Source organism: Polypterus senegalus, chromosome 14 (genome assembly GCF_016835505.1).
Source record: "Polypterus senegalus isolate Bchr_013 chromosome 14, ASM1683550v1, whole genome shotgun sequence".
Taxonomy (NCBI): domain Eukaryota; kingdom Metazoa; phylum Chordata; class Cladistia; order Polypteriformes; family Polypteridae; genus Polypterus; species Polypterus senegalus.
The window spans coordinates 40195310-40219926 of NC_053167.1; positions in this window are offsets into that span (position 1 = coordinate 40195310).

Here is a 24617-nt window from a genome sequence, read left to right on the forward strand (position 1 = left end):
GAAATGTGCATTCACCAGGATTTATAACTCTGATTTTTTTTCTTTGCCATACACATTTTCCTCTTTATTTGCAACTAGCAAAATACTCGTGCCTCGCAGCGCAGAAGTAGTGTGTTAAAGAAGTAATGAAAAAGAAAAGGAAACATTTTAAAAATAACGTAACCTGATTGACAATGTAATTGTTTTGTCATTGTCATGAGTGTTGCTGGCATATATATATGCTGTCATATATATATATATATATATATATATATATATATATATATATATATACACACACACACATATAAACATATATATACATATATGTATACATATATACATATACACATACATATATATACTGTATATATATATATATACATATTGTCACACATGCACGAGTAGGAGGCTGCGGACGGACCTTAAACCGATTCGAAAGGCGTTCGCCGGCAGGGAGTGGCAGGGTACTAACCTTTCTCCTTTGTCTTCCAGGAAAAGAGACGCTCCTCCATCATAGCCTTCCCGCAGTACGTCCACTTCCGCCCTTCCTCCGCCATCTTTCCTGACGTCAACAGTCCCATCCTCCCTCACGGTTCCTTCCCAGCATTCCTCCAATTCTGGCTCCTCCCCTATAAAATGGCCACCGACGCCTCTGAAGGCGTCGCGCATATGAACTGTTTTGTTTATATTTTGACCTGCTTTCTTTTTGAATTATTGTGGATTGTCTACAATATACGTGGCCGGAAAACCTCAAACGTTTACCCTGTTTGCTTCTACTCTTTTACAATATACATATCTACACATTTATACACATATATACAGACATACATATCTATACATATATACAAATCTACATATATATATACATATCTACATATATATATACACATCAATCAATCAATCAATCAATCAACATTTATTTATATAGCACATATTCATACAAAAAAATGTAGCTCAAAGTGCTTTACAAAATGAATAGAAAAATAGAAGACACAATAAAAAATAAACATAAGTCAACATTAATTAACATAGAATAAGAGTAAGGTCCGATGGCCAGGGTGGACAGAAAAAACAAAAAAAAACTCCAAAAGCTGGAGAAAAAAATAAAATCTGTAGGGGTTCCAGACCAAGAGACCGCCCAGTACATACATACATACAGTACATACATACATATATATATACACATACATATATATACAGACAACATATGTATGTGTGTGTATATATATATATATATATATATATGTATGTATGTGTGTATACACGAGTTATATTCAATGCATTCGTAGTCTGAATCACAAACTGATTCTATGGGTGGTTACCTACCAGGTAACGCCTGTGGTTGGTCAGCAAGTCGGCTAACATCCGCCATGGTGCCCTCTTTCAGTTGCGAGAAACAGATCATAGAATGGTTGAAATAGTTTTACTGTCAAATAATGCAACGAGTACGCGACACGTGTTTCGCCCTAAATTAGGGCACAAAATTAGGTACGTGTCGCGCACTCTTTGCATTATTTGACAGTAAAACTACACATGTGTATATGTGTATATATCTATACTAATAAAAGGCAAACCCCTCACTGACTCACTCACTCTCTCACTCACTCACTCACTGACTCACTCATCACTAATTCTCCAACTTCCCATGTAGGTAGAAGGCTGAAATTTGGCAGGCTTATTCCTTACAGCTTACTTACAAAAGATCATTTCGAAATTCTACATGTAACGGTCATAACGGTCGATAACGGTTGGCAACATCCGCCATGTTGAACTTTCTTATTTATGGCCCCATCTTCACGAAATATGGTAGGCGACTTCCCTGCGCTAACCGAAACCAATGTACGTACTTATTTCGATGGTATGACATCACTGTCGGCCGCCATATTGAACTTTCCAACGTCACTAATTCTCCAACTTCTCGTATAGGTAGAAGGCTGACCCCATCTTCACAAAATTTGGTAGGTGGCTTCCCTGCGCTAACCAAAACCGATGTACATACTTATTTCGGTGGTATGACGCCACTGTCAGCCGCCACATTGAACTTTCCAACGTCACTAATTCTCCAACTTCCCGTGTAGGTAGAAGGCTGAAATTAGGCAGGCTCATTCCTTATAGCTTACTTACAAAAGTTAAGTAGGTTTCATTTCGAAATTCTACGCGTAACGGTCATAACGGTCAACAACGTCCGCCATGTTGAACTTTCTTATTTATGGCCCCATCTTCACGAAATTTGGTAGGCTGCTTTCCTGCTCTAACCAAAACCGATGTGCGTACTTATTTCAGTGGTATGATGCTAATGTCGGTCGCCATATTGAAGTTTCCAATGTCACGAATTCTCCAACTTCCCGTGTAGGTAGAAGGCTGAAATTTGGCATCCCATTCCTTACAGCTTACTTACAAAGGTTAAGCAGGTTTCATTTCGAAATACTACGCATAACGGTCATAACGGTCGACAATGTATGCCATGTTAGACTTTCTTATTTATGGCCCCATCTTCACGAAATTTGGTAGGCGGCTTCCCTGCATTAACCAAAACCAATGTAAGTACTTATTTTGGTGGTATGATGTCACTGTCGGCCACCATATTGAACTTTTCAACGATCTTTGTTACTTATGGGCCCATCTTCAAGAAATTTTGTATGCGGGTTCCCAACGCTAACTGAATCCTACTTACGTACATATATATGTCCATAGCCTGCAGCTCGGTCACCGTGTGAGGCGGCGTTCGGTCCTTCATCCCAAAGCCTCCCACGTTGTTGGCTGCCTGCCTATATAAAGCCGTCCATCGCTCCAGTCTCTACATTCCCTTCCTTGCTTTGCCACGGGATTCACGTCTCCCTGCTGATAACTACAGCCTTTTTATTTAATCCACGGCTTCTCCGCTGTTTTATTGTTCATTTATTGCGATTATAGTTATTGTGTAAGTATTTTAGACTTACTTTACAATGTTCAGGTACACATTTCCTTTATCATTCCAACCATACCCCCATTAACATGTCTATCGAGGTGATCACCATCGATCAAAGAACTGTCACTTACCGAGTGGTTTCCATGCCCGGAGATGGCACCTACCTTTTCCATTCTCTTTGTTACATATTGCACGGCCATATCAGGCTCACTCTTGATATCTGGAGGAACATTATGTCTTATGTATTGAATGACTGGGACAGGTTCAAGGTGTGGACTGATGACGGTACAGGAGATAATTATACAACACAGGAGCACTATTAAGAGTGAAATGCTTAAGCCCTTCACCTAGGGATCTGCATGTGAGTTGATGGCTGCCGCTGAATTGTTCGGTTGACGCTTTCAAGTGTACCAAAATGGCTAAATATTTTACACCTTTCGACAACCGCCAATGCCTTTTAAACATCTTAGATTCACAGGTGACGATTTCAGTAGTGGACACTTTGATGTTTATGAATGTTTAAACTCTCAAAAGCTGGATGTGAAGTTATCAATGAAACCGGTTGTATACTTACAACGCTTGACAGATGCCGAATGTCTCCTCAACACAAGTCCTGCAAATATTATGCAGCAGATTATGGCAGCAGCAATCCAAGCTGTGAGATTTGAAACAAGATTACTGTTCACATGGCCAACTGTACGTTGCATGCTTAAGAGTAAGCTCAGCGCACAGCTTGGTCATATTACAACCGGAGGGCCGAACTCACAATGTGGTATACAAAGAGATCCTTAACAAATAATTATTGGTATATTTTCCCTCAGTTTAAAAAGGTTTAATTTTCTTCTTAATAAAAATTCTAAGGCAGTACTTCGCCACTGCGAAGCGCGGGTATTTTGCTAGTATATATATGTGTGTGTGTGTATATATATATTGTGGTCCCCAGTCGGGGCTGGAGCCCGGCCGGGACGCCCAGGAGGACCGGAGGAGGGCTTGTGCTTCCTCCAGACCGCGAGGGAGCGTCCATCCTGGTTATGTTGGGGGCCTCGGGTACAGGGCTTGGAAGCCCAGCCCTGTAGGGACCCTTGGCCACCGCCAGGCGGCGCCCCAATGCCTGCATATCCCTGGAGCCCAGCACTTCCGCCACACCAGGAAGTGCTGGGGAAGAGGACAGGGGACACCCGGACGGCTTCCGGTGCGCAGCGCACTTCCGCCACACTGGGGTGTGGCTATGACTGATTGCCGGGAAGCAGCTGGAGCCCATCCGGGTTCCCATATAAGGGGCCGTCTCTCTCCAGTCAGCAGTGGATGTCGGGTGGAAGAGGACAGAGCTGGAGAGAGGACGGGAGGCGGCCAAAAAAAAGGCATTGGACTTGTGTGGCCTGGACAGTTGGGGGAACGGTGCAGAGGCACTGGGGGTGCACGTGAGTACAATTTGCAAATATTATTGTAAATAAACGGTGTGTGGAGGAACTATGTTGTCCGTCTGCCTGTGTCCAGGTTCCAGTCCACAATATATATATATATATATATAGCAAAATACCCGCTCTTTGCAGCGGAGAAATAGTGTGTTAAAGAAGTTATTAAAAAGACAATTTGGAGGATGTGCTGTGTTCAAGTTACAAAGATAACAGGTTTCATTCATCGAAGTGTTCACTACCCAAATCGGTACTTTTATCTGAGACATTACACACTGCATGCATGGGGTTTTTTTACACTGTCTTCCTTTAGCTGGACATTAAATTTTTCCACTGTGCGCTTTGTTACCGCAGTAGCTGCACTTATGAATATGCTTGTGTGTGTTCTACGTTCACAGTCAGTTCACGTGAGCCGCTCGGAGCACATGCTTCGAAGGTCGTTTGCATAAGCACAGTCCTTCACTCGCAAATATTGACGACATTGACTTTTTCCACCGTGTGCTTTGTTTCCACAGTAGCTGCACTTATGAATATGCTTGTATGCATACTACGTTCACAGTCAGTTCACGTGAGCCACTTGGAGTACATGCATCAAAGGTAATTTGCATAAGCACAGTCCTTCACCCGCGAATATTGACCTTATATGGGCAGGCACTCAATTACGTAGGAGGCGTGATGACGCGGGACACAACTCCGTCTCTCACGGCCATCGAGCTGCAGTCTGTTACAGTATATGGGCGAAAATAGGTTCCAGTTATGACCATTACACATAGAATTTCAAAATGAATCCTGCCCAACTTTTGTAAGTAAGCTGTAAGGAATGAGTCTGCCAAATGTCAGCCTTCTACCTATACGGGAAGTTGATGAATTAGTGATGGGTGAATGAGTGAGTGAGTGAGTGAGTCAGTCAGTCAGTGAGGGCTTTGCCTTTTATTAGTATAGATGCCCATATTTCTGTGCTCGAAACCACACAAACATTTATAAAAGAGTCCCCAGGACTGTGAATGAGAACCCCTATTGTAGGTCATGAACAAAAGGAAGTTTAAAACCAAATCAAAACCTGATTCTAAGTTCTTAGAGTCAGTTGCAGAGTACCTGAGATAGTACCAGACTATGACCAGACTAAAAAAAAAAAAAAATGTATTTGTATTGCACTTTATATTTTAGCAATCTCAAAGTGCAACAGAGTCAAAAATAAGTCTATAAAAATACTTTAACAAAAAGTCTTTCTAAAGAGATGAGTTTTTAGGTTTTGTTTAAAAACATCAGTCGACTGTGGGGCTCTCAGGTAATCAGTGAGGGCATTCCAAAGCTTCGGCGCCGTAGATGAAAAAGCCCTGTCACCCATGCTGCTGAGCTTAGTTCTGGGGACTTGGAGGGTGTTTATGTGTACAGAGCGGAGGGTACGTGAGGAAGTATAAGGAGTGAGAAGTTCCTGTAGATAAAGAGGGGCATGTCCATAAATGCACTGATGGGTGAGAAGGGAGACCTTGTACTCTATTCTGAGCTGGACAGGGAGCCAATGAAAAGTTTTCAGGATGGGGGTGATGTGATCGCACCCTCATCAGGATCCTGGCAGCGGTGTTCTGAATATACTGAAGTCTCTGGATACTCTTACCGGGAATCCCGATGAGGAGCTTACTATGTAGTAAGATACTAACAGGAGATGATTCTCAGTGAACAGCAGAGCAATATCAATACCAAGTTTAACTTATACACAGCTAGCCATGTTTTTGCCTTGTGTTTTTTCTCAGTTTGCTCAGCTGGCGGTCTGATTGCCTAATATTTTACCTGTTTTCATTTGATAATGGAATGTAAGTGTAATTTGAAAGTAAATAGTTCTGACCATTGATGGGTATCCAGTCTGAAATTAGTTAACTAAAAGGGTCAGGTTGCCCATTCGAATTTTTTGGTAACTTCACTTATCTGAAGCGTTTCGTTTGATTTTCTGATATCAACGGCTAATTAAGCACAATCCATTTACCAACTGGTGTAACAGATATTGTGCAATGGAGTGAATCATGTCAAAGGACTTGCTCAATTTCTATTAAAATCATTCCTATGGCTAATTGTTAATTTTCACAGATAACAGAATGATAAGCTGATTTTATTGAAAGAAGCACATATCTTACCTACTCACTGATCTTTTGAATGGGCCTTAGAATTTTTGCCTGCTGGTCTTCTACCTAATCCAAAACTAAATCTATCAAGAATTATATTTAGCATCATTTGAATCTCAAAGGATCATTTGCTCCTTCACTTTTCTCCTTAGCTACAAATCCAAAAGTTGGAGATGAGAAGTGTCAACAATTTAAATTTCATTTGTAAAAGATATGAAAAGAGAGCTGTTTTTTAACACAAGTTCAATTTCAATTCTGTTTATTTTAGAGCAACACTTTTCAGAGTTGGTGGCACAGTGGCGCAGTGGTAGCACTACTGCCTCGCAGTAAGGAGTCCTGGGTTTGCTTCTTGGGTCCTCCCTGCGTGGAGTTTGCATGTTCTCCCTGTGTCTTTGTGGGTTTCCTCTGGGTGCTCCGGTTTCTTCCCACAGTCCAAAGACATGCAAGGTTAGGTGCATTGGCGATTCTAAATTGTCCCTGGTGTGTGTGCCCTGCGGTGGGCAGGTGCCCTGTCCGGGGTTTGTTCCTACCTTGTGCCCTGTGTTGGCTGGGATTGACTCCAGCAGACCCCCGTGACCCTGTAGTTGGGATATAGCAGGTTGGACAATGACTGACTGACTTTTCAGAGTGCCAGCTCAGGGCACTGTAAGAAGCTCCCAGGTAAAATATAATTACAAACTTTATAAGTTTGCATACACATAAAGTTACAGACTTGTTTAAACACAAAGCAAAAAAAGCACTTCCTGACTGACTAACATAAACGTAACATAACAATATCTATCCATTAACATTATTGTTGAATGATGGCCTGTTTACAACAGAGGATCCTACTGAACTTTGTCTATAACAAAAAATATGCCTTATGTGTTATCTAGTTAAATTTTCAATTCTCTTGAAGGTCTTTGTGTAAAGGTCTGTACAGGTGAAGAATCATCATAATGATTCATGGTAATAATTTGCACGTTTATTAGTGTGTTTTGGGTTTATTTTCAGTTTTGATTGATGCTTTATTTTTGCATTTAAGAAGAACTGAAAAGGTAATTTCCTGTTACTATCTTGCTTTCTATATTGACATGACCAGAAGCATCAGGCCTGTGGTGTCATTGGATGTGACTTACTGTATGTACTGTATATGGATGTATTTCATTCAGCCTTCATCCATCGGTGGATATTCAGTGTTCCTAAGTACTTATTAGTGTAGTTAACAGAATTCTAAGTTGGTCATAGCAGTAGAACTGATTTTTGGTTCTCCTCTTTGCTTTGTATCTCACATATTTTGTTCAGCCCTTTGATTCCTTTATGCCCGATTATGTTTTTGTTTTTTTTACTTTTGTCTCCCTTTTGAGTACTTCCTGCCTAACCTTTATTAGCTTTCTTACCTTGCAGTAATCTTCACATGCCTTATAGTGTCCATATTACAAGGTAAAAAAAAAGCCATTTGTGGTTATCCCAATTGTTAAATTTTAATTTTTTTTTAAATATTCAATTGTCAAATCTGATGATTGCACTGTGCTCCAAAAACTTTGATACAGTTGAATGTTTCCCCACTGTGTAATGTTACTATTTCTTTTAACAACACTTATTAAGGGTTTGGGCACTGAAGAAACAAATTGGTTATGTTTAGCAAGTGGAATTTTCCTCCATTCATCTGTAATTCAGGTCTTCTGTTATGTAATTGTATGGGGCCTTCACTGCAGTATTTTGCATTTCATAATGTGTCACACATTCAACAGGTAAGGACTGCAGGCGGGCCAATCAAACACCTGCACTCTCTGCATATACAGCATGGACAGAATGTGGTTTGGTGTTGTTCTGTTGAAAAATGCAAGGACATCCCTGGAACAGATGGCGACTAAGTGGCAGTATATGCTGTTACAAAATTTGTACATATTTTTCTGCATGTTAATGTAACCCTTATAGATGTTCAGGTTACCCATGCCATCCCCAATACCATGAAAGATGCTGGCTTTTGGACCTGACAATGATAACAGCTTAGATAGTCCTTTTCTGTTTTTCACTGGAGAATTAGCTCGCTTTGCTTGTCATCCCCCCCGGCCTGCGCTTTGCACCAGCCACTTTGCGTCTCTGCCGCTCGCATATGTGGATTTTACTTTCACCAAACAACAAATCTTTTAATTCTCACGGATATGTGTCTTCGTTGGGAAGAAACACTACTTTTCCCTGATGGCAACGCGCATTAGACGATCTACAAGTCTACGACTTAAAGTTTAAATTCAAACAATATATTCAATCTCTTTTCACTGTTCTGCTATTTCATCGCGTAATAATTTCCATTTGTTTGCGCTAATGTGATCTTTACTATCATTTTTTTGAGACTTTGGAATTTTAGTACTTTCATTATCTCTAATCTGCCCTGCATGTGTATCGTTTTTGAAGTATTTACAACATTTTACTTTGTCATCTACTCCTTGTCTTTTATTTTTGGCCCCGGGCATGTTTAAATCACTTGACACAAAATCCTGCCTCGCAAGACATGAAAGTATCTCTCTGAAAAAGTCACGTCTAGTCCCAGGCTACAAGTCTTGTCACGTCTCAGGATTTTTTTATTATAATAGAGAAACTATTTGAAATGTTCACTCATTGGGTCACAAAACACAGTTCCAGTGTGCTACTTTTCATCTCAGAGGAGTCCAAGCCCAGAGAAGTTGGTAGCAGTTCTGGACCATGTTGATGCATGGCTTCTGTTTTGTATAGTAAAGCATTAACTTGCATCTGTTAATACTCTTTTTCTTGTGAAATTCCCAATAAGTTTGATGTGTCACATGACCCTCTTCCTATTGAAAAAACAAAAGTTGGATCCAAAATGGCCGACTTCCAAATGGCCACCATGGTCACCACCCATCTTGAAAAGTTTCCCCCCTCACATATACTAATGTGCCACAAACAGGAAGTTAATATCACCAACCATTCCCATTTTATTAAGGTGTATCCATATAAATGGCCCACCCTGTAGTTTTTAAGACAGTAATTTCTGAGGAATCGGAGATCATTTGAATTCAGAAGTGGTCTTTGGCCTTGCCCTTTATACACCAAGATTTGAATGGATTCCTTGAATCTTTTAATTCCATTTATGGACTGTGGAGGGTGAAATGCCCAAAATCCTAGCAATCTGTATATGGAGAATGTTTCTCTCCAAGTGCTGGATTATTCACTGACACATCTGTTTTCAAATTGGTGAGCCTCAACCCATCCTTGATTTTGAAGGACTAGGCCATTTTGGTGGTGTATATACTAGAACCTCACCTGCTTAACATCACCTTGTTATTTGAACTTGTCACATCGTTATTAGTACGTAACTACATCTAACTACACCTAAGAACATCCTAACTTTTTTGGAAAATGTTGCAGGCATCAATTTCAGAATAAACATGTATCTTCAAAAAACAATGCAAGAGTACAAGTCAAGGGAGGTTATGACTAAGTCATATAACTCACTAGTGAGACCTTGTCTGGAGTCCTGTGTACAAAGTAGATCTCCACATTAGAAAAAAGTAGAGAAAGTCCAGAGGAGATCGACAAGGCTAATACCAGGACAACGAACAGTACCCACAAAAGAAAGATTGATGGAGGTGAAAGTTAAGATTAGGAAGTGTCGTAATTATAAAAAGAATCAATATTGTGGATGCCAGCTGTTATTGTAAAATTAGTTATTACAGTTAATTTTGCATTTTATCATTTTTAAGACTATAAGAAAAGATTTTTGGAATGAATGGGTGTTCTTGTCAAAATTGTTCTAAAGTACTTTATTCTTGGGTTCTCTATCATCAATTGTCCCTATTGGTTCATTTTCTGTTTAGATGGCTTTTTATGTGATTTAATTTATTTCTTCTTATTCCTAATTTGTATTTTCGGAACATTGGTTTCAACAATTATTCTCTATGTTCCTTCAGTTTTTCCTTTTTTTAGGTCTTATTCTTTAGTTCACTTGTTCACTATTCCTAATTTTATTAAAAGTGGTTTTTCATTTGTTTCCACTATAATCATTCTAATTTAGCATCAACCTTAAATTAATGTTTGTAAGTTAAGGGTGGTAGTTCACCGGTTCTCAATTAACACTCAAATTGCAGGTTTTGGAAGGGGCAATCACAAGAAGAATTATAAAACATAAAAATTTTTAAATATTTTTAATGTGTATTTGTTTTCATGCTTTTTTACTCTTTCTGCACCTGCTTTGTGATGACTATTTTGGAACTAGAATTCTAAGACTAGAATACTGTTTATGTGAAGAAGTCTGCACTCATCTAAAATTTAAAAAAATTTAAAATATAGATTATTTCAGTGAGAAATGAAATTTTTGCAGCAAAGTTGCTAGGTTCACCACTGACCTTGTTTCATGAATTTTTCTCAGATTTTTTATTTTTCCATCCCCCCAAGATGTTTGGCCAGGCCAGCATGACGTCACAGACCTGTAGCAGCCAATGATGGAATAAGAATGTCAGTCTACCTGCCCGAGTTGTATCACATGTGTATTGTAAGCATACACCACAATACTCTTTACACCACTTTACACTTCAGCTGGATTTGAGCCAAACTGCATTTAAAAAAATACATAAAAATACAATTTCCCTTAACATTATGCTTTAGGGTATAGCCCGATCTGAGCTGCACATGCATATACACAGTTCTCAGTATTTTCATCTGTGGGCTACATCAGCTGGCTACAATCAGAATTTATGAAAATACACTATTGTTCTGCATAGATTCATTGTACGTTGTGTCTTCACTGCTGGTTTGTCCATGTTATTCTCCTTGCTAAATAGCACAGAATGAATAGTGACAGGGACAGCTTGCATCACAGGCTTTGAGGGTGTTAGTTAGTCATAGTGATAGGAGCTTGGGAAACAGAGAGAGAGAAAAAGGTCTCGGAGTATAATTTTTTCTCATGGGGAATAATCGTGCAATTAAAGTCACATTTTGGGTCACAATAATCGGTTCAGCCTAGTTGGCAGACACTTCACTAGACCTCAGGGACATTTAAAAGACCATTGAATCATCAACAGCCATACCACCTGAGTTTCACAACAGCTAAGCATGTTCAGGCCTGGCCAGTACTTGGATGGGAGATCATCTTAGAAAAGCTAGGGTTGCTGCTGGTGTTGGTGAAGCCAGCAGGGGGCACTTACCCTGTGGTCTGTGTGTGGATCCCAATGACCCAGTGCAGTGACAGAGACACTGTGCTGTAAATACTGTATGTCATGTACTTTGGAATAGATGTAAAATCAAGGTCTTGACTCTCTGTGCTCAGTAAAGATCTCTGGGCATTATGGCCTTCTCCATTCTGGCTGCCTAATAATCCCCTGTCTCTAACTGGCTATTTTTCTCACCCCTTTACCACCTAATAGGTAATGTATGGTAAGAATACTGGTGCAATAATGGCTGCTACACATTGATGGTGGTTGAAGTGGTTCCTCTGTGTTCTTGTAAAGCGCCTTGAGTAATGAGAACATTGCTATATAAATGTAATTTACATTGGAACCTCAGTTCACGACCATAATTCGTTCCAAAACTCTGGTCGTAAACCGAGTTGGTCGTGAACCGAAGCAATTTCCCCCATAGGATTGTATGTAAATACAATTAATCTGTTCCAGACCGAACGAACTGTATGTAAATTTGTATATATGTAAAGATTAAGCACAAATATAGTTAATTACACCATAGAATGCACAGTGTAATAGTAAACTAATGTAAAAACATTAAATAACACTGACACAAAACACCCAGGCTCCCTGCTCAGCTACACGAGCAGGCTCGCTCGCGCTCTCTCTCTCTTTCTGTAGCATACACCTTCCCTCCAACTTCAGCAGCACGCGCTCGCTCTCTCTCTGCGATCGCTCGCTCGTGTGTTCTCTCTCTTTCTCTCTCGCTCTGAACAGAGGGGAACATTTGAACAAAACCGAACTTTAATTTAAAAACCAACCACAAGCAACCAAAAAACATTGCAGGAGTTCATGCTAATAGCCTTACAGCCCGATCGCTGTAAACGCTTTTTTTAAAATGAGTTTTAAGCACAGTGGAAAAAAAGGAACATTTGAAAAAAGAGAAAAGTAACATTGCAACAATTCACGCTACGAACTGAAAAATTACCTTTTGAAAAATCCGTAATACAAAAACCACCAAGAAAACTAGCCTTGCATATGAGTCGAGTTCTGGCATGAAGTGAGGAGGAACTGGGTGGAGAGGAGGGAGAGCCTGGCTCTGCGATGGAGGGATGTTTTCCTTCAGGTGTTTTCTCTCTTGTGATTTCTGGTGTTTTTAGTTGTATAGCTGGTGGGAGCGAAAGCCTCATGCAGCCATTCCAAAAACAATGTCCTTGTGACCCAACCCTTCATGTTTGCCCTCCACATTACTGGCAGTCTGGCTTTGTTTACATTTTGCTGCTTGAAAGCACGAGGGTTCTCAAATTGGTAAAAGAGTAAACTGGTAAACAGTTTTTCCACCTCTTCCAGCACTTGAAGCCTCTGCCTGGTTAACGTTGTAACTCCTTTTGCAACATCAGCTGCTTTAATAGATTCTTTCTGCTTTAGAATAGTCGAAATCGTAGATTTTGACTTCTTGTACTCAGCGGCAAGATCAGTAACACGAACGCCACGCTCAAACTTTTCAATAATTTCTTTCTTTACTTCGATTTCAATTTTCTTCAAACTTTCTTCTCACCACTCTTCACTTGCTTAGAAGCCATAGTTAACTGCAAAAGCAGACGAAATATTGTAGAGCACAAAGAGAGCGCAGGTAAAGCACGCACGTCTGACTGAGAACAATGAACAGGGAGCGGCTCTGCTTAAACACAGTAATCGGCGCGTATGAACCAGCCAGGTAGGCACGCACGTGCACGCCCCCCCCTCACAGCAGCAGGCAGGCAGGCAGGCAGGCACGTGCAGCACCCTCCCCCTCCCTCTCTCTCAGCAGCAGGCAGGTATGTCTGACCGAGAAGAATGCAACACGTGCGGAAATCATTGGCGCGCACAAACCGAAAGGGAAACTGGCTTGTTCATATACCGAGTGTGTGGTCGTGAACCGAGGCAAAAGTTTGGCGAACTTTTTGGTCGTGAACCGAGTTGTACGTGAACCGTGACGTTCGTGAACCGAGGTTCCACTGTATTATTATCATTATTATTATAACCCAATAAAAACTAGTTATGTCTAATCAAAACTAGTACAGTTTCGTCTTTCCATTGACTTCAATTCAAGGTAAGGTAAAGTCAGTGGCTTTGTTCATCAGTAGTCTAAGTTGATCTAAGAGCCAGCATTAATGGAAGAGAAGATTGGCAGAGGGTTACAGCAATTTCTCCAGGCAGGTAGGTGGCAGCAGAAGTTCAAATTCCAGCCAAACTGGAATCTGGCAAGGATGCCCATACCATTAAGGGCATTTCAGGGGTGAATATTATTTCATGGGCTTCCTGGCTAGAGAATTGGACTATTAACTTCAAGACTGCCAAGCAAAGCTTTACCTCTGGCCTGTTTTGTGATCCACTACTGAGCATTAACCTGCTCCAGCTGCAAAAAAAATATAATTTCTGTCGACTTTTACTTGTAGTGTTTTGAGCATAGGAAGGACACTCAATAAGTGAAATGCTTTATTATTATTATTATTATACTCATTGGTTAATAAATCCTGTATCTGTTGAAATTAATTTGACTTGTGACATTTATGTTATAAGAGAGGCTGGGTTTCATTCCTGGGTCAATTTTCATTTCTTTGTATTTAATGTTATTTTTGCCTTTTGAATATTTTTTAATTTTTATTTATTTTTTCTTTTGTACAGTACATTGTAAGAAAGATCAGACAGTTTGGTCAGTAAAGAGCTTTCCTGATAAAAATGTGAATGGTAATACTCAGAAATGTGAAATGCACAGCAAGGTGCAAAAAAGGTTTTGTGATGATTAGGGAAAAGTTGCTATTGAGGTAGAGCTCCATCTTCCTCAGATGCTGGTCCGCAAAGAATGGTCAATTGCAGTAGCTTCGGGACCTATAAAGTGCTGACCTGGAAGGGGTGGGGCTTTGGAAACTAAGTCACTTCTCCTTAAGCCAACAAACCTCTGAAATGGAGGTGAAAAGACAGATGATGTTAGTAACGATGTCCCCTCTCTACTTTGGGTAGTATTGCCTATGGTTTTAGACCCTGAAGATGTCCCCTAAGCACATGTGCTTGACAACGTATTTGTTCCGTGTTAGGTGTTTTGTGCACATCAGATTGAGGTTAAAAGGGCAGAACTCCCCTAATGTTACTGTTGTGTATATAAGGCTAAGCCAGTCTCAGTGTTTATACTTTTGTCTGTCATCTCATTTTCTAGACCTCCTTTTTGCTTGACTCTATTTTTTGACTTTGGTCTGGGATTATAGACTTGGTTTTTTCTGTTTAAAGTTTGCCTTTTCTTAAACCCTTTTTGATTCCTGATGATTCGGTTTAGTTAGCTTTGAATTTAATAAGTCTTTAATTATGAGCAATTATTGTTTGTGTTGTTTGGGATTTTATGGTTTCCCCTTTTCCCCCTGGTATTTTTTTTAGTCTACTCCATTTTGACCTGTGCAGGCCATTAAGTCTGATTCTTAAATGTGTTTCTAATGTCCTCCAACATTCCAAAGACTCATATGCTGGACAAACTCATGTCTCTAAACTGCTGGACTGACTCATGTCTCTAAACTGCCTCAGTGTGAATTAGCGTGATTGCTTACAAGAATGTTTCATAGGATGCAGTAACACCACATGAAGGGTTCATTCTTGCCTTGCACTAGGGACCTCAAATGGATAAAGCACTCTGGACGAGTTTTTAAATTTGACTTAATCACAAATTATATTTTGTAACAAATCAAGATAGTATATGAAGTTGTGACACTATGGATTTGCATGCAGCTGATGGGGAGTTTTAGACTAAAACATTGTTGATGACAGGTAGACATCATTCAAGCACCACAACATGTTTATTTACAATAATATTTACAAGGATGACACACACAATGCACTCTACCGCAAAGTCCAGGCCTCTTCTCACACTGCCTTTCTCTCAGGTCTGCCTCCACTCTCCTCTAGAGCTATGTCCTTCTTCCATCCGACTCCGGCCAGTGAACGAAGGGAGGAGGCCCCTTTTACAATCACCCGGATGTGCTCCAGGTGCCTCCTGATAATCTTCTGCTGGCACTCTCCAGTGTGCCAGATGTACCGGCTGCACCTGGTCCCTGGTCTTCTCCCAAGGCACATCCAGGTGCATAATGTGGAAGCCCTCCTCCAGTCCTCCTTGGGCGTCCCGGCTGGGTAGCACCCCAGCCACTCGCCACACTCATACACAAAAAATGAATGTGACTATTTATTATTTAATGAATATTTTCATAATGATTCATCAAGGTAGACACCTTTTGGTGCTATAACAGACAAACTGTGGTAACCCTTTTGATTCAAAATGCCAGTCAATCTGTGCAAGTCACCAACTCTGACTCCAGCAAAAAAAATCCAGAATATCACAACCTCCTCCATGTTTGACAGTTAGTGTCACACACTGAGGGACCATCCTTTCACCAACATCACAGTGTACAAGCACCCTGCGTGATGAACCGAAGATTTCTAATTCTGATTTATCAGTTGTCACAAACTCCACTCTGAGTCATAACAAGGTTTGGGGCAGCCACCCGTATATTTGGTATGCTGGCTGCGAAGTTGCAAAAGTGTAAAAAGCACTGATGTGCACAAAACCAAGTCCTAAACAGAACCACGGAAATAGGGAAAAGGTGGAGGCTTTTAAAGGGGAAGACAGGAAGTGAGGTCAAAGGGGTCTGGCTCATAAGGGTCTTCAACCATAGGCTCGAGCCCGGACGTGACATCATAGGGGCCGGAGCCAGCAAGGTCTTCTTCCATAGGCTTGGACCCAGAAGTGATGTCAAGAGGGTCAGGTGGGATCTCCCATGAATGGTCTACAGGAAAGGGAAAAAAGAGTCAGTGCACTCTGCCACATCCTGGTCTGGTTCGGAATTGCTCTTACTCAAGCTCTTTAGCTGCCTCCCATGCGCAGGTGTGACACAGTCCATAAGACTTTCTTCCAGTCTGCAGAAGTGCACATTCAGTATTTCAAGGCCCTCTTTATTCCTTTAAAGAATGGCTTTTTTAGTTGCTCGCCCATTCAAACCTGCAGCACAAAGTCTCCTTTTCACAGTAAAAACTGAGACTTGCTTTTATCAACCACTGTTAAGTTGTGCTTGAAGATGCTGTGCTGTGACATGCCTATCATGTAAGCTGCAGACCCTTAGAAATGTGTCTTCTGACTTGGTTGTGACTTTGGGTCTGCCATATCTCTTCCTATCAGTTTCTTCCAGTTTACAATTTCCTTTGGATTGTGCAGGACACCGTACTCACTGACACTTTGATGTATTTATTTATCTTTGCAATTTGTCTAAATGAAAGTGTTACACTTCTATGGGTAATAAAGATCTGTCTCATTTAATTTTAATTGCAGTTTTCTTTACATTATCATTGGAACTTTCTAGAGTGTAATATTGTCCAAGTAGTACTTCAAACAGTGTAGTAATACAGTTTTTTCCAACTCTGCTTTAAGACAGTCAGAGTGTTTTTCAGTAATAAACAGAATTTGGGACACCTGTGCAAATCGCGTGCCTCAACTTCCAAGTCTTGATTTACTTTAATCCCTGCAGAACATTTTACTGCCAAACTTACTCATATTTTCCTGTATTTTTTTCATCAGCTCTTTCTAGAATTTCTTTAAAGGTTTCAGTAAAGTTAATACTTAAACTTTTCTCTGGGTCTTTTATATCCTGGAGCTGATTCTCATTTTTCTTGTTTATGTCCTTTATTTTTCTTTATGAGCTCTTATATTCCCTATATGCTTCTTTATATCACTCTTTATGTCATTTACACCCCAAGTGTGTCAATCATTACCCTCAGCTCGTTTTGTTCTCCTCCACACTCTGTAGGAGGAGTTATGAGTCCTGTTGGGGATGATGCTGCTGACTCATGGGGTTATTAGCTATAGCTGACTGTCGGGATAAAAAGGCCATGCTCAGTTCCATTAAACCTCCTGGAATCGACGAATTTGAACTGCCCATCTCACCTGCAGTTTCGCTTCCACTTTTGCTCTCATTTGGAGCTGATGCTGGCCCTGGCAGATATGTTCCTTCGCCTGTCTGTTCCAGGTCAGTCTCTGGTAGGCCATACTGTGAACATGAGGTCCATTTAGATTTTGATGAGGCTCTTCTGGTCAATGTGACATTGTGATGTATGAGCCTGACACTTAAGCTTACATTACATTGCTACATTTTAATAACATATCACAGACTAATGCATAAAACTTGCTAACTTTTTGTAAAGCACACAACCAAGATGAAAATATCTGTGAAAAGAGCCAAAAACTAGGACAAAGAAGATAGAGTGCCACTATCTTAAAGAGTGTTATGACTGTGTTACTTTAAAAATATATTTTGACTGCAAGGAATGTTTTCTATATGTATGTTATGATTTTCTAGGTATTTTAAACTATAAACAATTTAATTTTCTCATATTCACTCTGTTATTAATGTTATATTTTCTTGTTACTGTTAAGAAGTTTTTTTTTGGCTCATGCCAAATGAAAGCTAATATAGTGGATACATTCTACAGACAATTTGCAAGTGATGTGGTGAAGAATTCTGGTTACAGAGTCTGTAGTCCTGGTTTTTGAATAAGTACTTTGTTTTGCTATTTTCGCTAAAACACTACTAGTATATCTCCCTGTTTAAACCTTGTGTTAATTTAGACTCACTTTAGACTTCTGTTCACTCAGTACTTTTCTAGCGACCTGCCATTTTTCTCATTCTGGCAGAATAAATAGTGGCAACCCACTGTTGAAATGTGACACAACCTCCATAAGTCTTGAGACGGCAACATGTGTCATTGCCAAAAACAAAATACCCAAAAACGCTTCTCAGCACTCAAAATAGAAAGCAAAATATTGAAACAATAAAAAAAAGAATAATCAAATAATTGTTTATCAACACAGAAATCATAACAATGATGATATCACCTTAACTCAGTTTTGTGGGAATTCTTTGCTTTTCATGCTGCCATTTTGTGTCTGTTTTACATTGCTATGGCAATACTGTGTAATGACGCCAGTTGTTATGGCAAACACAACCACATGGTTAGCATCATTGAGCTTCCAGTATTTAAGATAGTGGCACACAACATCTTGTGTCCTTTCTTTAGAATTTCTGAAAAAAACTTGCTATGGATCTCATGTTTATTTTGCCTCAGGGACTGCTTTTTAGTAATTTTGGCTTTAGATCTTGCTATATGTTTTGACGACTGAATTTTCTTTTGGGTTTTGTCACTAGAACGTTTCACCTTTTGTTACTGACTCTTTGCCTACTATGAAACTATAACTTTTTTAGGTTAGGTTTAGGGTTTGCTGTTTTTACCATTTATCTCCTGGTCCAGCCTTCATTGTTGCCAATCATGTACACTCTGTTTTTCAGAGTATCTTAACATACTAGGTTTGACCTGTTTTTACAATGAAATCTCTGATTTTCTTGTTTGTGTCGGACACAGCTATAAAGGCACTTCAAAAAAAGACATATTGTTAGGATTTCCTCTGACCTTGTTTCTGAATTGAGTACTGGGTTGTGATTTCATCTGTCAAACTGTTTTTCTGGCTTTTTAACTATTTTCCTGTCACTGACAACATCTCTACTAATTCCTTTTAATATGTTTGTGTCCCACTATTATTTCTTGGTTCGACTCTAGGCTGTTTCATACTGGGTCACATCAGCCATCCCCACAACATCTCACATTTACTAAGTGTCAATGGTCTATGATGTCGACATGGTGACCAACTTGAGTCCCTGGAAATCAGTGGGGATGGTCAGTGAACTAAACAGAGAATTAATATAGTTTTAAAAATATACAAAGCATTGCAAAAACCTGACAATAGAAGAAAGATTTAAGGGACCTGTAAAAGAGTAAAAGAGAGATAGAAATCGAGTGTGGAGGAGTATTTTGGGTAGACACAGTATGGAAACACATCTGGTGCTGTCATTGAATTTTGTATTTATTTTTTTGGTGTTCTCTGTAATGGAGAGTGAAATCCCTTAGATCTCTACAGCAGCAATTGCCACTACAACACCATGCCATCCAGGTTTTACCATATTCAAAGTTAAGAATTCATTTTTCATCCATTATCATACAAAGGTATGAATGATTGATTTATTTTTAATTGCAGTCTAAAAAATAGCATTGTATAGTTTTTCCATATTTCTTTGTACATTTGAATCACATTATTAATTGCCAGCGACAGTTAAAAATCCATACCAAATGCTTTTCATCAAGTGCTTTCACATTCTTTAAGATTTCTGAGGAATGATAAAAAGGCATGTGAAACAGATGGAGAGCTAGTGTGAAATTCCAGCAACGTTTCCAGTAGCAGCTCTTTTCTTTTCATCTCAATCTTTCTTTCTCACATACCCTTTGCAGACAGAACCGACCCCCGAGGTGCAAATCAAAGGCATTCTTCACAGCTTTCAAGCCTCCCATTAGCTTAGCCGGGCTGCACTAATCTGTAAATGTCAGGTGTCAGAAGGCAGTTCTTTGCTGAGGGTCTTCCATGTGGTCTCAGAATAATGAAACAAGAACACAGACAGCCAAGGGGGCTTTCACAGATCCCATAGTTGATGCTAAGAAAATAGTAACTGGATGTCAAGAAAAACTAATGTTGGATCAAGGCGTGTTTTCTGGCTATACACCCCAAAGTAGCTAGCCTATCTGGTTTGTGGGTCACGTGAACCACCTCTGGCTAGAAGCTGTGTAGGCCGTTCATTTTATGGGAGTTTGAAGCATATGGAGAAACACTTGCAGAGCTCAGATGCATTTGACTTTTTTATGAGACAAAATAAAACAAGTGTATTTACTTTTCCTTATAAGCTTGAGATGAACTACAGATTCAATTCACTAAAATTATGTTATTGTAAAAGCCAATCTTAGAAAGCTAATGTTAATGTTAAATTCACATAATTGTCTGCTGTATAGTATCAGTTTCTAGTTACTTAGATTATGGTATAATCTTTTACCCCCTGTAAGTTAACTTGAAATAGAACTTTCTTAGATATTCCTGAGTGTTAAGTAAACCAGGAAATAATCTCACTGTTAGAAGCATGGACTGTTAGATTAGTTTACAAATAGGACATTGGCATACAATTTTTCACCTTATCTTTCTACAAATTTTAATGAACATATAAAACTATGACCAGATGACCAAATATACAGGGCAACTAAACAAGATAAGTAAACCTTAAACAGGCCTTTCTTTAAACAAGAACTTTTCTTTTCTTTGTAATTTAATTTTTCTCTAGTTTTGTGTGAACTGTATTGCTTTGAATTTTACTAAAACTTTTAAATGAAGAATCTTGGATTGCGGAATTATTTGAACACATATCACACTATTGCCTGACTTGTGGCATGAAGTAAGCTAATGTTGCTGAACCTTGGAAATTTTGGACAAACACAGCTATAGTTATAATATGTGATATAGTTAGTAATAATAATAATACATTTTATTTATTTGTAGGCGCCTTTCTAAACATTCAAGGACATTAAACAATAGACAAAACACAGATTATAAACAAAAGTAAAATACAAAAATTTAAATCAGACAGAGCAATTGTAATCAAAGAGAAAAAGCAGTCTTAAACAAATGAGTTTTAAGTTTAGATTTGAAAAGTGAAAATGATTCAATATTTTTAAGCTTAGGTGGTAGTGAGTTACAAAGCTGGGGAGCAGAGCAACTGAATGTTCTGCTCCCCATAGTGGTAAGACGGACGAAGGGGACAGTCAAGTGGATGAAGGAAGAGGATCTAAGGGTACGGGAGAGAATGGCAACATGGAGGAGGCCAGACAGATATGGAGGGGCAAGGTTGTGGATAGCCTTAAAAGTTAGTAGGAGAATTTTGAATTCGGAACTGAACTGGAAGCCAATGAAGCTGCTGCAAAATGGCAGTGATATGGTGAATAGTGAATAGAGGGTGTTTTGGTAATGATGCAGGAAGCTGAATTATGGACCAGTTGAGGCTTATAAAGAGATTTGCGAGAAAGAACAAAGAAAAGGGAATTGCAATAATCCAGACAAGAAGTGACAAGGCTATGAACAAGGATAGCAGTGGTGTGGGGAGTACGGGAGATGCGAATACAATTAATGTTACCCAAGTGGAAATATGCAGACCGGGAGATGTTATTAATGTGGGACTGAAAAGATAAAGTACTGTCAAGGATGACACCCAAACTCAGCAGACAGAGAAATTATCAATAACAAATGAAAAATGATCAGTTTTGGATAATGTTGATTTTGTGCCAATGAGGAGACCTCAGTTTTGTCACTATTTAATTTAAGAGAATAGTGACATGAATAAGATGGTAAATTGTATAAATGGTTAATATTTTATTATTCAGGATATTAACAACTGTTATAAATATAAGATGCTTCATAAACGTTGTCCATTTACATTATCTAAAAATTTTGAAAGGGATTTTTGCACCAATTTCAGTGACCCTTTACATGGGTTGATGGGAAGAAGGGTAGCATATATAAAAATTGATATATTTATTTAAAGAATTAAACACAAGAAGAGGGGCACAAATATATATAAAAAAAAAGCAAATAAACAGCCAAAACAACAAAACTTACTGTCTGTCTGGACCTAACTGTATAGGTAATCTATCAGTTGAGGTGGCACATCCACTTGCACATCAAGTACAGCCTAACTCACCTCTGTCTCTATATATCTGTGACTATGCCATATACTAACACTGTTGTCAAAATGAAGTAAAGATTATAACTCCCCGGTTGCCCACAGCTGGCAAACACCTTTTTTGAAACTGGGGTAATCGATAGTCACAACTGAAGGTGTACCAGGGCGAAGGGAGGAGGCCTGGGGAATGTGGAAGAATAATTTTAGGGTAACATGGCATTCATCTTAAAATAATAGCATAAAGGCTTAATAAATGTCAGAAACCTGTTCAAGCACACCAGGAAACCAGATAAAGGTCAAGTGAACAATAAAATGTACATACACTAAAATATAAAAATTGGTTTAGGAAAAATACTGAGATGGTCAAGTAAATAAAGAATGTACCAGAGGAAAGGTTGCTGTAATATACAAAATGTACTGAAGGATGACTAAGCGATGACTAGAAAATCAGCAGATGTCCTATAAACGAGAATGGACAATTGTTATATGCACAGAAATGTAAAGAGTGGTGGCGCAACTCAAAGGTATATGAAGAACCATAATATAATATAACAGGCTCAGAGTTATAAGAGTCAGACCCCGACCAAGATCTTTTATAGTTCGTTTTGAACGATTATCATTTAAGTTAGAGGTGATGGAACTCCTCAGAAAAAAGGAAGATATTATATATGAAGATTGCCACATTCGCGTCTTCCCTGACTTCTCTCCAGCAACAGCTATAAACGCGCGCCTTCTATAATATTAAACAGCTGCTACGGCAAGCCAATGTCAAATACGGCCTCCTGTATCCGGCAAAACTGAAAGTGGAATGGCAGGGTCATTTCTATGTTTTCGCTAGCAAGGAGGAGGCAGAAAATGAGTTAAGAAAGCTGATCCCGGGACTATTCTGATACATAATTGTGAGTCATGGCGGTAAATGATAAAGCTAGGATTAATAATCTACTGTCTGATCTATTTGTTTTAAAATACGGGTTTTTTTATCAGCATATATTCTCATATTCTTATATTATTATTATTATTATTACTTACTTATTACTTATTATTACTTAGTATTACTAGGGCGCTAAATGTTTATGTTTTATTGTGCTTAATTACGTTTTCCTCCTCTTTTTTTCTTTTCTAATTATTTCATGTGTACCCTAAATGAGACTGTTCAATATCATACCCTTGGTTTGCTGTTATTGCTATTACTGCATTAAGACTTGTTATGCTTGTTTTGGACACATCTTTAACACCATCACCTGGGTTTATTATCTGGGGATATCATCTTAATGCACTAAAATTGATGAAGATTATATGTATGTATGTATGTATATATATATATATATATGTGTATGTATATGTATATATATGTGTATATATATATATATATATATATATAAGTGCAAAATTCTTTTCTTTTTTTCTTTTTCCTCTTTTAAAGACTATATTGGTAACAGATATCTCTATCTTTTAACCTTAAAGCGCCACTGCATGGGGGCTTGATGTGCTTTGGACGTGCTCTGTCTCTGGGTATGTCAGAGGACTGGGACTGCATGAAGTGGGTTTTAGCCTCACCTGGGGAGGCAAAAAGGGAGGGTGGGGGTTAAGGGGAAGAGAAAGAGAGCAGGCTTGATCTATATCTAATCTATCATCTCAATCTTTATAATTATAACTATCAACGTAATAATAAGCTGCATGGCAACAACTCTTGGGGGAATAGGAAATTAAGACCTAAACTATTTCACTTCCAGTTAAGACTATAATATGACACCAAAAACTCAGAATCAGTGTCTCCATGATGGGACAGTTAACTTCGTAAGCTGGAATGTTAAAGGCCTGAATCACGAATTAAAGAGAAAGAAAGTACTTTCTCACCTAACAGGTCTAAATGCTAAAATAGTATTTTTACAGGAAACCCACTTACTAAGTAAGGATCAGTTCCGCTGCAAAAAGACTGGACTGGCCAAATGTTCCATTCTAGTTTTACAAAGAAAACTAGAGGGGTGGGAATTCTCATACATAGAACAGTACCATTTGTAGCATCAGATGTAGTATTGGATCCTGAAGGGAGATATGTGATGGTCATGGGAGACTTATCTAACTGTAAAATGATTTTGATAAATGTTTATGCACCTAATGTTGATGATAAGGAATTTATACAAAATTTATTTGCATCCATTCCCAATCTGAACACTCATAAACTTATAATGGCTGGGGACTTTAATTGTGTTCTCAATCCACTTTTAGATAAGACTTCCTCCACAGGGGAACGCAACTAACACCGCAAAGATAATTACAAAGTTTATAACTGATCACAACTTATCAGATCCCTGGAGGTTTTAAACCCAAATTCAAGAACATATTCTTTCTACTCACCAGTACATCATTGCTACTCAAGGATTGATTACTTCTTTATAGATAATAACTTCTTGCCTAAGATTAAATCTTGTAAATACGATGCTATTGTTATTTCA